Genomic DNA, 13,960 nt, shown 5'->3' on the forward strand with positions numbered 1-13,960 from the left:
AATATAACATCTGCTGTTGTTTTTTGCCACCCACCACCACTGCAGCAACCACTCCGTGGTGATGGTCCCCTACTGCCACCACTATTAACACTTTGCATCTGTCTCTACTACTGCTACTATCACCCATAAATAGCTGATCTACTGCCATGCCAGGTTGCTACCGCTGCTACTCATGTTGCAGCCACATACCACTAAAAACTTACCTAACCTTAATCCACTCGAAGGCCTCTTTCAAATGGGCATCATGGATTTGGGCCGGATAAGATGCGGGGGCGTCGTGGGAAAATGCACGATTTTTCTGCGCGAATGCAAAACATTTTAATGCGTTTTGCGTGAGAAAAATCGGCATGACATGGGTTTGGGTTAGGTGTTGTGTAGATTGTATTATTTTCCCTTATAACATGGTTATAAGGGAAAATTATAACATTCTTATTACAGATTGCTTAATAAAATAGGGCTGGAGGGGTTAAAAAAAATAAAAAATTATTTAACTCACCTTAATTCACTTGTTCGCGCAGCCGGCATCTCTTCTGTCTTCAGGACCTGGGTAAAGAACCTTTGATGACATCACTGCGCTCATCACATGGTCCATCACACGATTCATCACCATGGTGATGGATCATGTGACGGACCATGTGATGAGCGCAGTGACGTCACCACAGGTCCTTTTCCTCCTGCACAGCAAAGAAGAAGAAAGAAGAGAAGCCGGGCTGCGCGAACAAGTGGATTAAGGTGAGTTAAATAATTTTTTAATTTTTTTTAACCCCTCCAGCCCTATTGTACTAAGCATTATGTATTAAGAATGCTATTATTTTCTCTTATAACCATGTTAGCTGATCTACTGCCATGCCAGGTTGCTACTGCTGCTACTCATGTAGCAGCCACATACCGCTAATACCTTACCTAGCCTTAATCCACTCTAATTATGCTGCTTATTATACTCCAGAGCTGCACTCACTATTCTGCTGGTGGAGTCACTGTGTACAAACATTACATTACTTATCCTGTACTGATCCTGAGTTATATCCTGCATTATACTTCAGAGCTGCACTCACTATGCTGCTGGTGCAGTCACTTTGTACATACATTACATTACTTATCCGGTACTTATCCTGAGTTACATCCTGTATTATACTCCAGAGCTGCACTCACTATTCTGCTGCTGGAGTCACTGTGTACATACATTACTTATCCTGTACTGATCCCGAGTCACATCCTGTATTATACTCCAGAGCTGCACTCACTATTCTGCTGGTGCAGTCACTGTGTATATACATTACGTTACTTATCCTTTACTGATCCTGAGTTACATCCTGTATTATACTCCAGAGCTGCACTCACTATTCTGCAGCTGGATGGAGGAATTGAGGCTCTGTAAAGGGTAGATGAGAGGCAGCGAGTACTTGCAGTTCTCAGGAATTGTGAACTGGGAATTATCTTGCTCGTGTCCGCGCTGCGTTGGCAGGATTGACCCAGGTGTACATTTAGAAATGCCACAAGGATAGTACAAATAAGTGAATGCTGGGTGTAGTAGTCAATCATTGTTAATGAGGAATCTGAAACTGCTTTGTGCTGGTCAGTACCTGGCGCTGTGGCTTAGTTGGTTAAAGCGCCTGTCTAGTAAACAGGAGATCCTGAGTTCGAATCTCAGCAGTGCCTTGTATTTGTTACTTTATACGGTTTTATTTCAATTTTATTTATTACATTTATTGTCCAGAAATCCCAGATCATTTATAGCAGAACACTGATCTCTGCTGGGGAGAGGCGGAAGCGCAGCCAGGGATTTGCTTCTCATCTGTTTTCTACATCATTATAGTGTGACTCATATGTTCCTTTACGTCTATCTTATGTTTATATTTGATCTACAGTACAGACCAAAAGTTTGGACACACCTTCTCATTCAAAGAGTTTTCTTTATTTTCATGACTATGAAAATTGTAGATTCACACTGAAGGCATCAAAACTATGAATTAACACATGTGGAATTATATACATAACAAACAAGTGTCAAACAACTGAAAATATGTCATATTCTAGGTTCTTCAAAGTAGCCACCTTTTGCTTTGATTACTGCTTTGCACACTCTTGGCATTCTCTTGATGAGCTTCAAGAGGCAGTCCCCTGAAATAGTTTTCACTTCACAGGTGTGCCCTGTCAGGTTTAATAAGTGGTATTTCTTGCCTTATAAATGGGGTTGGGACCATCAGTTGCGTTGAAGAGAAGTCCAGTGGATACACAGCTGATAGTCCTACTGAATAGACTGTTAGAATTTGTATTATGGCAAGAAAAAAGCAGCTAAGTAAAGAAAAATGAGTGGCCATCATTACTTTAAGAAATGAAGGTCAGTCAGTCAGCCGAAAAATTGGGAAAACTTTGAAAGTAAGGGCTATTTGACCATGAAGGAGAGTGATGGGGTGCTGCGCCAGATGACCTGGCCTCCACAGTCACCGGACCTGAACCCAATCGAGATGGTTTGGGGTAAGCTGGACCACAGAGTGAAGGCAAAAGGGCCAACAAGTGCTAAGCATCTCTGGGAACTCCTTCAAGACTGTTGAAAGACCATTTCAGGGGACTACCTCTTGAAGCTCATCAAGAGAATGTCAAGAGTGTGCAAAGCAGTAATCAAAGCAAAAGGTGGCTACTTTGAAGAACCTAGAATATGACATATTTTCAGTTGTTTCACACTTGTTTGTTATGTATATAATTCCACATGTGTTAATTCATAGTTTTGATGCCTTCATAGTCATGAAAATAAAGAAAACTCTTTGAATGAGAAGGTGTATCCAAACTTTTGGTCTGTACTGTATATATTTATAAATATATTATAAATATATTTTATCCCTTACATCTTTTTCTTTCACTGCATGTCACTTCACTTGCACTTAGTACTTTCACTGCACAAGCACTTTTCCATAGCACTATACATTAAGTTGTATTTATTGTAGTATTGAAGTATGAAGTTTTTATATAATATGAAGTATTTATATGGCTCACAATGAATTTATACTTGTTTATTTATCTATATATGTATATATTACACCTGAGCACTTTATAATGTATAATATGTCATTAGAAGTTATTACATATTATTACTGATGTCCTCTGACGTTAGGTTATCCAGGCAAATGTATTTGCTAGTATGTCGTGTATCTAGCATGATTTATAAAGTATTTTACTATTTAAGACACACTACCATTGTATCATATGTTGATTGTGCTAACTCCTCCTCCTGCTACAATGTATTTATAATACTATACCTATGTGGCTGAGATCCCGTCTTCCTGGGGCGAGATGGTTTGGGTGCGATCATGTGACCTGTTGGGTGATGTCACGGTCATGTGGCCGCGGCCGGCCGAAACTGTTTCGTGCGTAGTCTCGCGCGACTTGGATGCCTGAGCGAGGTTTCGCGCGATGTGCCGCTGTGTGACGTGGTCGAGTGAGGCTGTCCCGTGCGTAATATCGCGAGAGTGGTTACGGAGTGACTAGTGACGCAACATTGGAGGATGGCGACTCACGGTCACGTGACTGCTATGATGAGAGATTACATCACTGCCTCGGTCTCGCAGGATTCTGCCCGGGATAAGCAGAGCTGATCCATTGGTCCATCCACAGGTGTCCCATGTATTTAATTAGTTTCTGGATATATAATGTGGCTGAGTGTTTAGCCACTTCCCGCAACACTAACGCCGAAAGGCGTCATTGCTGCGGCGCTCTCAGGCTACACTAACGCCGATTGGCGTCATCTCGCGTGAGCCGAGATTTCCTGTGAATGCGCGCACACAGGCGCGCGCGTTCATAGGATCGGAAGGTAAGCGAGTGGATCTTCAGCCTGCCAGCGGCGATCGTTCGCTGGCAGGCTGGAGATGCGATTTTTTTAACCCCTAACAGGTATATTAGACGCTGTTTTGATAACAGCGTCTAATATACCTGCTACCTGGTCCTCTAGTGGTCCCTTTTGCTTGGATCGACCACCAGAGGACACAGGCAGCTCATTAATAAGTAGCACCAAACACCACTACACTACACCCCCCCTGTCACTTAATAACCCCTTATTAACCCCTGATCACCCCATATAGACTCCCTGATCACCCCCCTGTCATTGATCACCCCCCTGTCATTGATCACCCCCTTGTAAGGCTCCATTCAGACGTCCATATGTTTTTTACGGATCCACGGATACATGGATCGGATCCGCAAAACACATACGGACGTCTGAATGGAGCCTTACAGGGGGGTGATCAATGACAGGGGGGTGATCACCCCATATAGACTCCCTGATCACCCCCCTGTCATTGATCACCCCCCTGTAAGGCTCCATTCAGACGTCCGTATGTTTTTTACGGATCCACGGATACATGGATCGGATCCGCAAAACACATACGGACGTCTGAATGGAGCCTTACAGGGGGGTGATCACCCCATATAGACTCCCTGATCACCCCATATGGACTCCCTGATCACCCCCCTGTCATTGATCACCCCCTTGTAAGGCTGGCTCCATTCAGAGGTCCGTATGTGTTTTGCGGATCCACGGATCCATGTATCGGATCCGCAAAACACATACGGACGTCTGAATGGAGCCTTACAGGGGGGTGATCAATGACAGGGGGGTGATCACCCCATATAGACTCCCTGATCACCCCCCTGTCATTGATCAGCCCCCTGTCATTGATCACCCCCCTGTAAGGCTCCATTCAGACGGCCATATGTTTTTTACGGATCCACGGATACATGGATCGGATCCGCAAAACACATACGGATGTCTGAATGGAGCCTTACAGGGGAGTGATCAATGACAGGGGGGTGATCACCCCATATAGACTCCCTGATCACCCCCCTGTCATTGATCACCCCCCTGTCATTGATCACCCCCCTGTAAGGCTCCATTCAGACGTCCGTATGTGTTTTGCGGATCCGATCCAAGTATCCGTGGATCCGTAAAAAACATATGGACGTCTGAATGGAGCCTTACAGGGGGGTGATCAATGAAAGAGGGGTGATCAGTGACAGGGGGGTGATCACCCCATATACACTCCCTGATCACCCCCCTGTCATTGATCACCCCCCTGTAAGGCTCCATTCAGACATTTTTTTGGCCCAAGTTAGCGGAATTTTTTCTTTTTTTTTCTTACAAAGTCTCATATTCCACTAACTTGTGTCAAAAAATAAAATCTCACATGAACTCACCATACCCCTCACGGAATCCAAATGCGTAAAATGTTTTAGACATTTATATTCCAGACTTCTTATCACGCTTTAGGGCCCCTAAAATCCCAGGGCAGTATAAATACCCCACATGTGACCCCATTTCGGAAAGAAGACACCCCAAGGTATTCTGTGAGGGGCATATTGAGTCCATGAAAGATTGACATTTTTGTCCCAAGTTAGCGGAAAGGGAGACTTTGTGAGAAAAAAACAAAAAAAATCAATTTCCGCTAACTTGTGCCAAAAAAAAAAAATTTCTATGAACTCGCCATGCCCCTCATTGAATACCTTGGGGTGTCTTCTTTTGAAAAATGGGGTCACATGTGGGGTATTTATACTGCCCTGGCATTTTATGGGCCCTAAAGCGTGAGAAGAAGTCTGGGATCCAAATATCAAAAAATGCCCTCCTAAAAGGAATTCGGGCCCCTTTGCGCATCTAGGCTGCAAAAAAGTGTCACACATCTGGTATCGCCGTACTCAGGAGAAGTTGGGCAATGTGTTTTGGGGTGTCATTTTACATATATCCATGCTGGGTGAGATAAATATCTTGGTCAAATGCCAACTTTGTATAAAAAAATGGGAAAAGTTGTCTTTTGCCGAGATATTTCTCTCACCCAGCATGGGTATATGTAAAATGACACCCCAAAACACATTGCCCTACTTCTCCTGAGTACGGCGATACCAGATGTGTGACACTTTTTTGCAGCCTAGGTGGGCAAAGGGGCCCACATTCCAAAGAGCACCTTTAGGATTTCACAGGTCATTTTTTACACATTTTGATTTCAAACTACTTCCCACACATTAGGGCCCCTAAATTTCCAGGGCAGTATAACTACCCCACAAGTGACCCCATTTTGGAAAGAAGACACCCCAAGGTATTCCATGAGGGGCATAACGAGTTCCTAGAATTTTTTATTTTTTGTCCCAAGTTAGCGGAAATGATGATTTTTTATATTTTTTTTTTCTTACAAAGTCTCATATTCCACTAACTTGTGACAAAAAATAAAAAATTCCATGAACTCACTATGCCCATCACGAAATACCTTAGGGTGTCTTCTTTCCAAAATGGGGTCACTTGTGGGGTAGTTATACTGCCCTGGCATTCTAGGGGCCCAAATGTGTGGTAAGTAGTTTGAAATCAAAATCTGTAAAAAATGGCCTGTGAAATCCTAAAGGTGCTCTTTGGAATGTGGGCCCATTTGCCCACCTAGGCTGCAAAAAAGTGTCACACATCTGGTATCGCCGTACTCAGGAGAAGTTGGGCAATGTGTTTTGGGGTGTCATTTTACATATACCCATGCTGGGTGAGATAAATATCTCGTCAAAAGACAACTTTTCCCATTTTTTTATACAAAGTTGGCATTTGACCGAGATATTTATCTCACCCAGCATGGGTATATGTAAAATAACACCCCAAAACACATTGCCCTACTTCTCCTGAGGACGGAGATACCAGATGTGTGACACTTTTTTGCAGTCTAGATGCGCAAAGGGGCCCAAATTCCAAAGAGCACCTTTAGGATTTCACAGGTCATTTTTTACACATTTTGATTTCAAACTACTTACCACACATAAGGGCCCCTAGAATTCCAGGGCAGTATAACTACCTCACAAGTGACCCCATTTTGGAAAGAAAACACCCCAAGGTATTTCGTGATGGGCATAGTGAGTTCATGGAAGTTTTTATTTTTTGTCACAAGTTAGTGGAATATGAGACTTTGTAAGAAAAAAAACAAAAAAAAAAACATAATTTTCCGCTAACTTGTGACAAAAAATAAAAAGTTCTATGAACTCACTATGCCCATCAGCGAATACCTTAGGGTGTCTACTTTCCAAAATGGGGTCATTTGTGGGGTTTTTCTACTGTCTGGGCATTGTAGAACCTCAGGAAACATGACAGGTGCTCAGAAAGTCAGAGCTGATTCAAAAAGCGGAAATTCACATTTTTGTACCATAGTTTGTAAATGCTATAGCTTTTACCCAAACCATTTTTTTTTTACCCAAACATTTTTTTTTATCAAAGACATGTAGAATAATAAATTTAGAGAAAAATTTATATATGGATGTTGTTTTTTTAAAAAAAAATTACAACTGAAAGTGAAAAATGTCATTTTTTTGCAAAAAAATCTGTAAATTTGGATTAATAACAAAAAAAGTAAAAATGTCAGCAGCAATGAAATACCACCAAATGAAAGCTCTATTAGTGAGAAGAAAAGGAGGTAAAATTCATTGTGGTGGTAAGTTGCATGATCAAGCAATAAACCGCTAAAGTTGTGGAGTGCCGATTTGTAAAAAAGGGCCTGGTCACTAGGGGGGTATAAACCTGTGGTCCTTAAGTGGTTAATCAGATACGCCCCTTGAGAAAGCGGAGCGAAATGTACGTCGGGGTGCGCTCACAGCTGACTGGAGGTTGGATCCCTGTATTGTACCACTGCCCAGGTATTTTCTGTTCCTCTTTTCTTTCAGTTGCCTGTAGTTTGTATTTACACTGTTGGCTTCCTCTTGGTACCTTGTGTGGATTGTTTGCATACAGGGGATTTGGGAATATCAGATAGGTCTCAGGGTATCACTGGTACATACATTACTTTTTGGCACTGCTCAATTGCCTTTGTGCCGAGCAAGCTTAGATATTGGGATTTTATAATATGCCAGTCAGCATGTGAGCTACTTCTCGCAACACTATCTGTATTGCTGCTTTACTTTTTTTGATTATTGTCTTCAATCATGTGTTGTTGCAATTATTTGTATTTAATTACCTAATAAAGCCTTATATATTTTGTGTATCAGGCCTGTTAGGGTGTAGTTCCTCCTCCTAGACATTAGAGGGAGCTAGGGAACCCCTAATATATATAGTTAGGCCCAGACAGGAAAGGGTAGTGTTATCCAGGAGGCTAGTGAGTGCAGACTAGCCAGCCTGAGTATGTTGAGCCAGAGTTAGCTCAGAAGATTTGTCACCAGGGGAAGAGTTGCCTCCTGAGAAACCAAGTTCCCACAAGCAGAGCAGAGCTAATATACCAGCCAGACAAGTAAGCTGAAAGGCTTGAAGGATTTTACCTAAAGCAAGGATATATACCTGAGGAAGTTTTCTACCAAGGATAAAGCCAGCATTAGGGCATACGGGCCTTGGGATAAAGACAGCCTGGAGTTCTGAGGAATAGTGTACAGGATTTCTGAGGAGAAGAGTGCAGCCTGGTAAAAGCCTGCTTATTACTGCTGCATTACCTGGAACTTACAAAAGACTGTATAAAGTTAACTGTTTCCAGTAAAGAAAGTTTGGTTCACCACAACAACGTGTTCCTCACTTATTACTACTATCATTAATCGGTGTGCCACCGTCACAGGCACTGGCGTCACGAACCTTAAAGGGACCTTGCCCTAGGCACATTAAACATCTGCAACACCCAGGGCACCTCATCTACCATCAGGCCTGGTCCCTATATACAAAGAGTGCCCCAGAGGTCTCCTGTGCCAGCCTCTCCATCACTGCTGTACGCCTGTCCAGGGTCTCCCTACAAACTGTGAGTAACCCATAGCAACCCTCGTTTGCCTAAGTAACCGTGACCTCACATCGCTATACCCTGCAGGTCTGCGTACTGCATATTTTGGCGTCACAAACAGGATCCAATCATTCCTGCGCCATTGTGGAATATAAACTGTGTGCCGTTTATTTGCCCATAAAGTGACTAAGCCTTGCTGTTTATTTGAAAAATTGCTGGGCCAAAGAACTGTAAAATTTGCGGTGTGAAACTGTATTTTGTGGACTGTTTTGCTGTTTACTTAAGTCACCGCTTGCTGTCAGTGAATAGATAGCGATGTGCTCAAAGATGGCTGCATAGTTTAGACTGGACTATTTGTGCGCCTTGTTGTGTCCGTTTGGCGCGAAACAGACAAAGAGAAGGGACCGCCCAGCCTGCAAGAAAGAAAAAAAACACTGCCCCGTGTCTCTGAAGAAGATACCGCCTACCTTGAATCCCGGAGCTCCAAGAGGCCGTGCCTACCTTCTGACGCTGCTCGTGGGACTCCCGTCCGACGTAACCACGCATCTCGCGAGATTTGGAGCGAGCATCGCCGGAGTAAGTAAAAACTTTCGTATTAACCAGCCCCTACATATATCCGCATCGGGGAAGTTCCGATCTTTACAAAGAGACTGGAGAAGGTTCCCCACTAGTGATAATAGACTTAACCCGGGGGGAAGGTACGTCCACCTTAGATCCGGTCTGTTCCGTTGTTTCTTAAAGGGCCATACTCACTCCAAAGACCCCTTAGCAACGCTATGTCCGCACCTGAAGAAGCGGGGCAGGCAGCCCCCTACAGTCATGTGAAAAAATTAGGACACCCTTTGAAAGCATGTGGTTTTTTGTAACATTTTTAATAAATGGTTATTTCATCTCCGTTTCAACAATACAGAGAGATTAAAGTAATCCAACTAAACAAAGAAAACTGAAGAAAAGTCTTTTCAAGATCTTCTGTAAATGTCATTCTACAAAAATGCCTATTCTAACTGAGGAAAAAGATAGGACACCCTCACATGTATTCCCTCTTAAATTGGCTCAGATCTCACACAGGTATATCACACCAGGTGCACATAATTAGTAGATCGTTACTCTGCATGTTGAATGAGGCTTGCCCTATTTAAACCTCAGACATTTAGTTTGGTGTGCTCCTGACTGTTGAAGTGAGAGTGAGCACCATGGTGAGAGCAAAAGAGCTGTCAGAGGACTTCAGAAAAAAGATTGTAGCAGCCTATGAGTCTGGGAAGGGATTTAAAAAGATCTCAAAAGATTTTGAAATCAGCCATTCCACTGTCCGGAAGATAGTCTACAAGTGGAGGGCTTTCAAAACAACTGCCAACATGCCCAGGACTGGTCGCCCCAGCAAGTTCACCCCAAGAGCAGACCGCAAGATGCTAAAAGAGGTATCCAAAAACCCTAAAGTGTCATCTCGAGAACTACAGCAGGCTCTGGCTACTGTTGATGTAGAAGTACATGCCTCTACAATCAGAAAGAGACTGTACAAGTTTAACTTGCATGGGAGGTGTGCAAGGAGGAAACCTTTGCTTTCCAAGAGAAACATCGAGGCCAGACTGACATTTGCCAGCGATAAAGTTGACAAAGACCAGGACTTCTGGAATAATGTTCTTTGGACAGATGAGTCCAAAATTGAATTATTTGGACACAACAGCAGAGGACATGTTTGGCGTAAACCAAACACAGCATTCCAAGAAAAGAACCTCATACCAACTGTGAAGCATGGAGGTGGAAGTGTCATGGTTTGGGGCTGCTTTGCTGCAGCAGGACCTGGTCAGCTCACCATCATAGAATCCACGATGAATTCTACTGTGTATCAGAAGGTGCTTGAAGAACATGTGAGACCATCAGTTAGAAAATTAAAGCTGAAGCGGAACTGGACCATGCAACATGACAATGACCCAAAACATACTAGTAAATCAACCAAAGATTGGCTGAAAAAGAAGAAATGGAGAGTCCTGGAATGGCCAAGTCAAAGTCCAGATTTGAATCCCATTGAGATGCTGTGGGGTGACTTGAAAAGGGCTGTACGTGCAAGAAACCCCTCAAACATCTCACAGCTGAAAAAGTTCTGCATTGAGGAGTGGGGTAAAATTTCCTCAGACCGATGTCGAAGACTGGTAGATGGCTACAAGAACCGTCTCACTGCAGTTATTTCAGCCAAAGGAGGTAACACTCGCTATTAGGGGCAAGGGTGTCCTATCTTTTTCCTCAGTTAGAATAGGCATTTTTGTAGAATGACATTTACAGAAGATCTTGAAAAGACTTTTCTTCAGTTTTCTTTGTTTAGTTGGATTACTTTAATCTCTCTGTATTGTTGAAACGGAGATGAAATAACCATTTATTAAAAATGTTACAAAAAACCACATGCTTTCAAAGGGTGTCCTAATTTTTTCACATGACTGTATGTGCCCTCTGAAGTGCACGCAACTGACAATAGGGCGCCTGCCTCTGCGGCAGCATCAAGCCTGATGCCACTGACCATGCCATATTATTTCGGGGCTCCCTGGTTCCCGCGATATTCCGGGAGGCCCATAAATTGATGGACTTTAGAGACCAGATCCTGGCCTTATTTCGGCTTTACCCTATCTCTGAACAACAAATGGAGATCTCCTAGCTCAGTTAGAAGGGGCCGCCCACAGGGAAGTCATGTCATGGCCCCATTCTGAAAAGAGTAGCCTAGAACAAATCTTTGATCGCCTCGGCACCACGTTTGAGGCCAGAACAGTGTCCGAAGTTAAGATGCGATTTTTCAGCAGGAAGCAACAGCCTGGGGAGTTGCTCCGCAATTTTGCTCTGTCCTTGCAAGAGACCCTGAGAGCTGTGGTCCAGGTAGACCCCAAGGAGGCCGAGGACCAGGACAGGACTCTTAGAGAGCAGTTCATTTCGGGTATAAATACTGAGCATTTAAAGCGCCAGCTGAGGATGCTGTCGGCCCAACACCCCAATTGTGCGTTTTTGGACTTTAAAGAGCTGGCCATCAGTATCCTAGGCCAACACCCGGCCACGGGGCCCCCAGCCCCCCTGGAACCTCAGGCCTGTCGGCCGAAAACCGTTAATGTAAGTCCCTCTGGGGTCAGTCAAGCCACGCAGGCTCCAGTGACAGATGTGGTGGCGGCACTAATGGAGCAGGTAAATCATCTCACTAAGAGCCTGGAGAAGGTGTGCAGGAAAATAGAGGAATGGGAGAGATCATTGTTACTGGAAGACGAAAGCCCCCTGCCTCCAATGCTCCCGCCTGCATATAAAGATGTATACCCCAAAGAACCGGATGGGCGACCGAGTTACTGGTCCAAGAGTCGCAAGCAGCCTGTCTGCCACTATTGTAAAAAGTATGGACACACTGAATCAACGTGTTGGCAGTTAAACGGGCCACCCCCGAGGCCGAGGACCGCCCCTCGGGAGGTAGAACAATAGGTCCAAAGGATCCAAGCTGGATGCCCAGATACGTAGTATCTCGTTCAAAAATGAACACATGCATCAACGGGATACCTTTTGAAGCCCTGCTGCATACTGGGTCTCAGGTCACCACCATCCAACGACCCGCCTTCGACAAATTCTGGGATTCAAGTCTCCTAACCCAGCCGCCAGAATCCTGGCTGGATATCATTGCCAGCAACGGTAAGCCAGTGAAAGTTCATGGGTACTGGGAACCTACCCTTCAGGTGGGAGAAGCCACCTTACCACAGCAAGGTGTGATTGTGGTACAAGCCGGATATAAAGGGGCACATCCTGTGATCCTAGGGACTAATGTCTTTAAAAATTGTTACTCCGAAGTGCTTGAAGCATTGAACCAAACTATACCCTCAGCCTCACCTGCTTCTAAAAGAGTCATTCGAAAGACTATCAGTGTGCTGTGTGCTCAACAAAGGTTCGCAAATGGAAAAGGAGAAATCTGTACTGTCCGGATCCGGGATAACCGGCTGGTAATTCTGCCTCCAAATTCCCAGATTATCCTGTGGTGTCGTGCGGTGTTAGGGATCCAGGGCCAGGACTATCAAGCCCTAGTGGAACCTATTCAAATTGAGAATCATCCCTTCGTACGAACAGCCAAGAGTCTGGTGACCGTGTCTCAAGGTAAAGTGCCTGTCCGTTTGATTAATTTTGGTGATCAACCCGTTACTCTTTTCAAGCACTGCCCCGTTACTCAGCTTTTCCAGGTGTCTTTCCAGGATGTGATCCGTCTGCCTGCCACGGAGACGTTCCAGACCACACAGAGCAGCAGCGCCCCTGCCAGCGCCTCTTCAGTATCCTGGTGGGAAGAACTTCATGTGGGGAACGAATCCACCCCGAAAGAGCAAATCGAGGGAGTCCTGAGTCTGGTGAAAGAGCACCACAAGGCCTTTAGCAAGCACCCCACGGACTACAGAGAGGTCAAAGTAATCAAACACACCATACCCACTGGCTCTCATCCTCCTATCAAGGAGAGATACAGACCCATACCACCTACTACCTATCAGTCTGTGAAAGAGATGATACAGGAGATGAAGGACTCTAACATAATCCGGGACAGTCATAGTCCCTGGGCTGCGCCCCTAGTACTTGTCCAAAAAAAAGATGGCAGCATAAGGTTCTGCGTGGATTATAGAAAAATCAATCAAATCACCCACAAAAACGCTTATCCGTTGCCACGCATTGAGGAGTCCTTGACTGCCCTGGGGTCATCAGCCTACTTCTCCACTCTGGACTTAACTAGCGGGTACTGGCAGGTACCTATGGCCCCAGAAGATCAAGAGAAGACTTCTTTCACTACGCCTATGGGCCTGTTCGAATTTAATTATATGCCTTTCGGACTGTGTAACGCTCCAGGGACGTTCCAGCGGTTGATGGAACGTTGTTTAGGCCATAGGAACTTTGAGACTGTACTACTATACCTGGATGACGTCATTATCTACTCAAAGACGTATGAGGACCATTTAAAACACCTGGCTGAAGTGTTTCAAGTCCTTGCTAAATATGGCCTTAAGATTAAGCCGTCCAAGTGCCACCTACTGAAACCAGCCGTGAAGTATCTAGGGCACGTTGTTAGTGCCGAAGGAGTCCAGCCTGATCCTGATAAACTTGCTGCTCTCCGTAATTGGCCTACTCCCACCACTGTGAAAGAGGTGAGAAGTTTCCTCAGCTTTGCAGGATACTATAGACGCTTCATCCCGCATTTTGCACAAATTGCGGATCCGATCCAGGAACTCCTAAGGGGGCATCCCAAGAAGAGTCCAAAGACTCCTATC

The 13,960-nt window shown here is 44.5% G+C and overlaps 1 non-coding gene across 1 annotated transcript; it reads left to right on the plus strand.

Moving 5' to 3' along the window:
• Nucleotides 1-1,585: 1,585 nt before the first annotated feature.
• TRNAT-AGU lies at nucleotides 1,586-1,659 on the plus strand. The gene has a single exon. It is a non-coding gene; the product is annotated as a tRNA-Thr (tRNA).
• Nucleotides 1,660-13,960: the final 12,301 nt, after the last annotated feature.

The sequence above is a fragment of the Bufo bufo genome, chromosome 6, assembly GCF_905171765.1.
Source record: "Bufo bufo chromosome 6, aBufBuf1.1, whole genome shotgun sequence".
Classification (NCBI taxonomy): domain Eukaryota; kingdom Metazoa; phylum Chordata; class Amphibia; order Anura; family Bufonidae; genus Bufo; species Bufo bufo.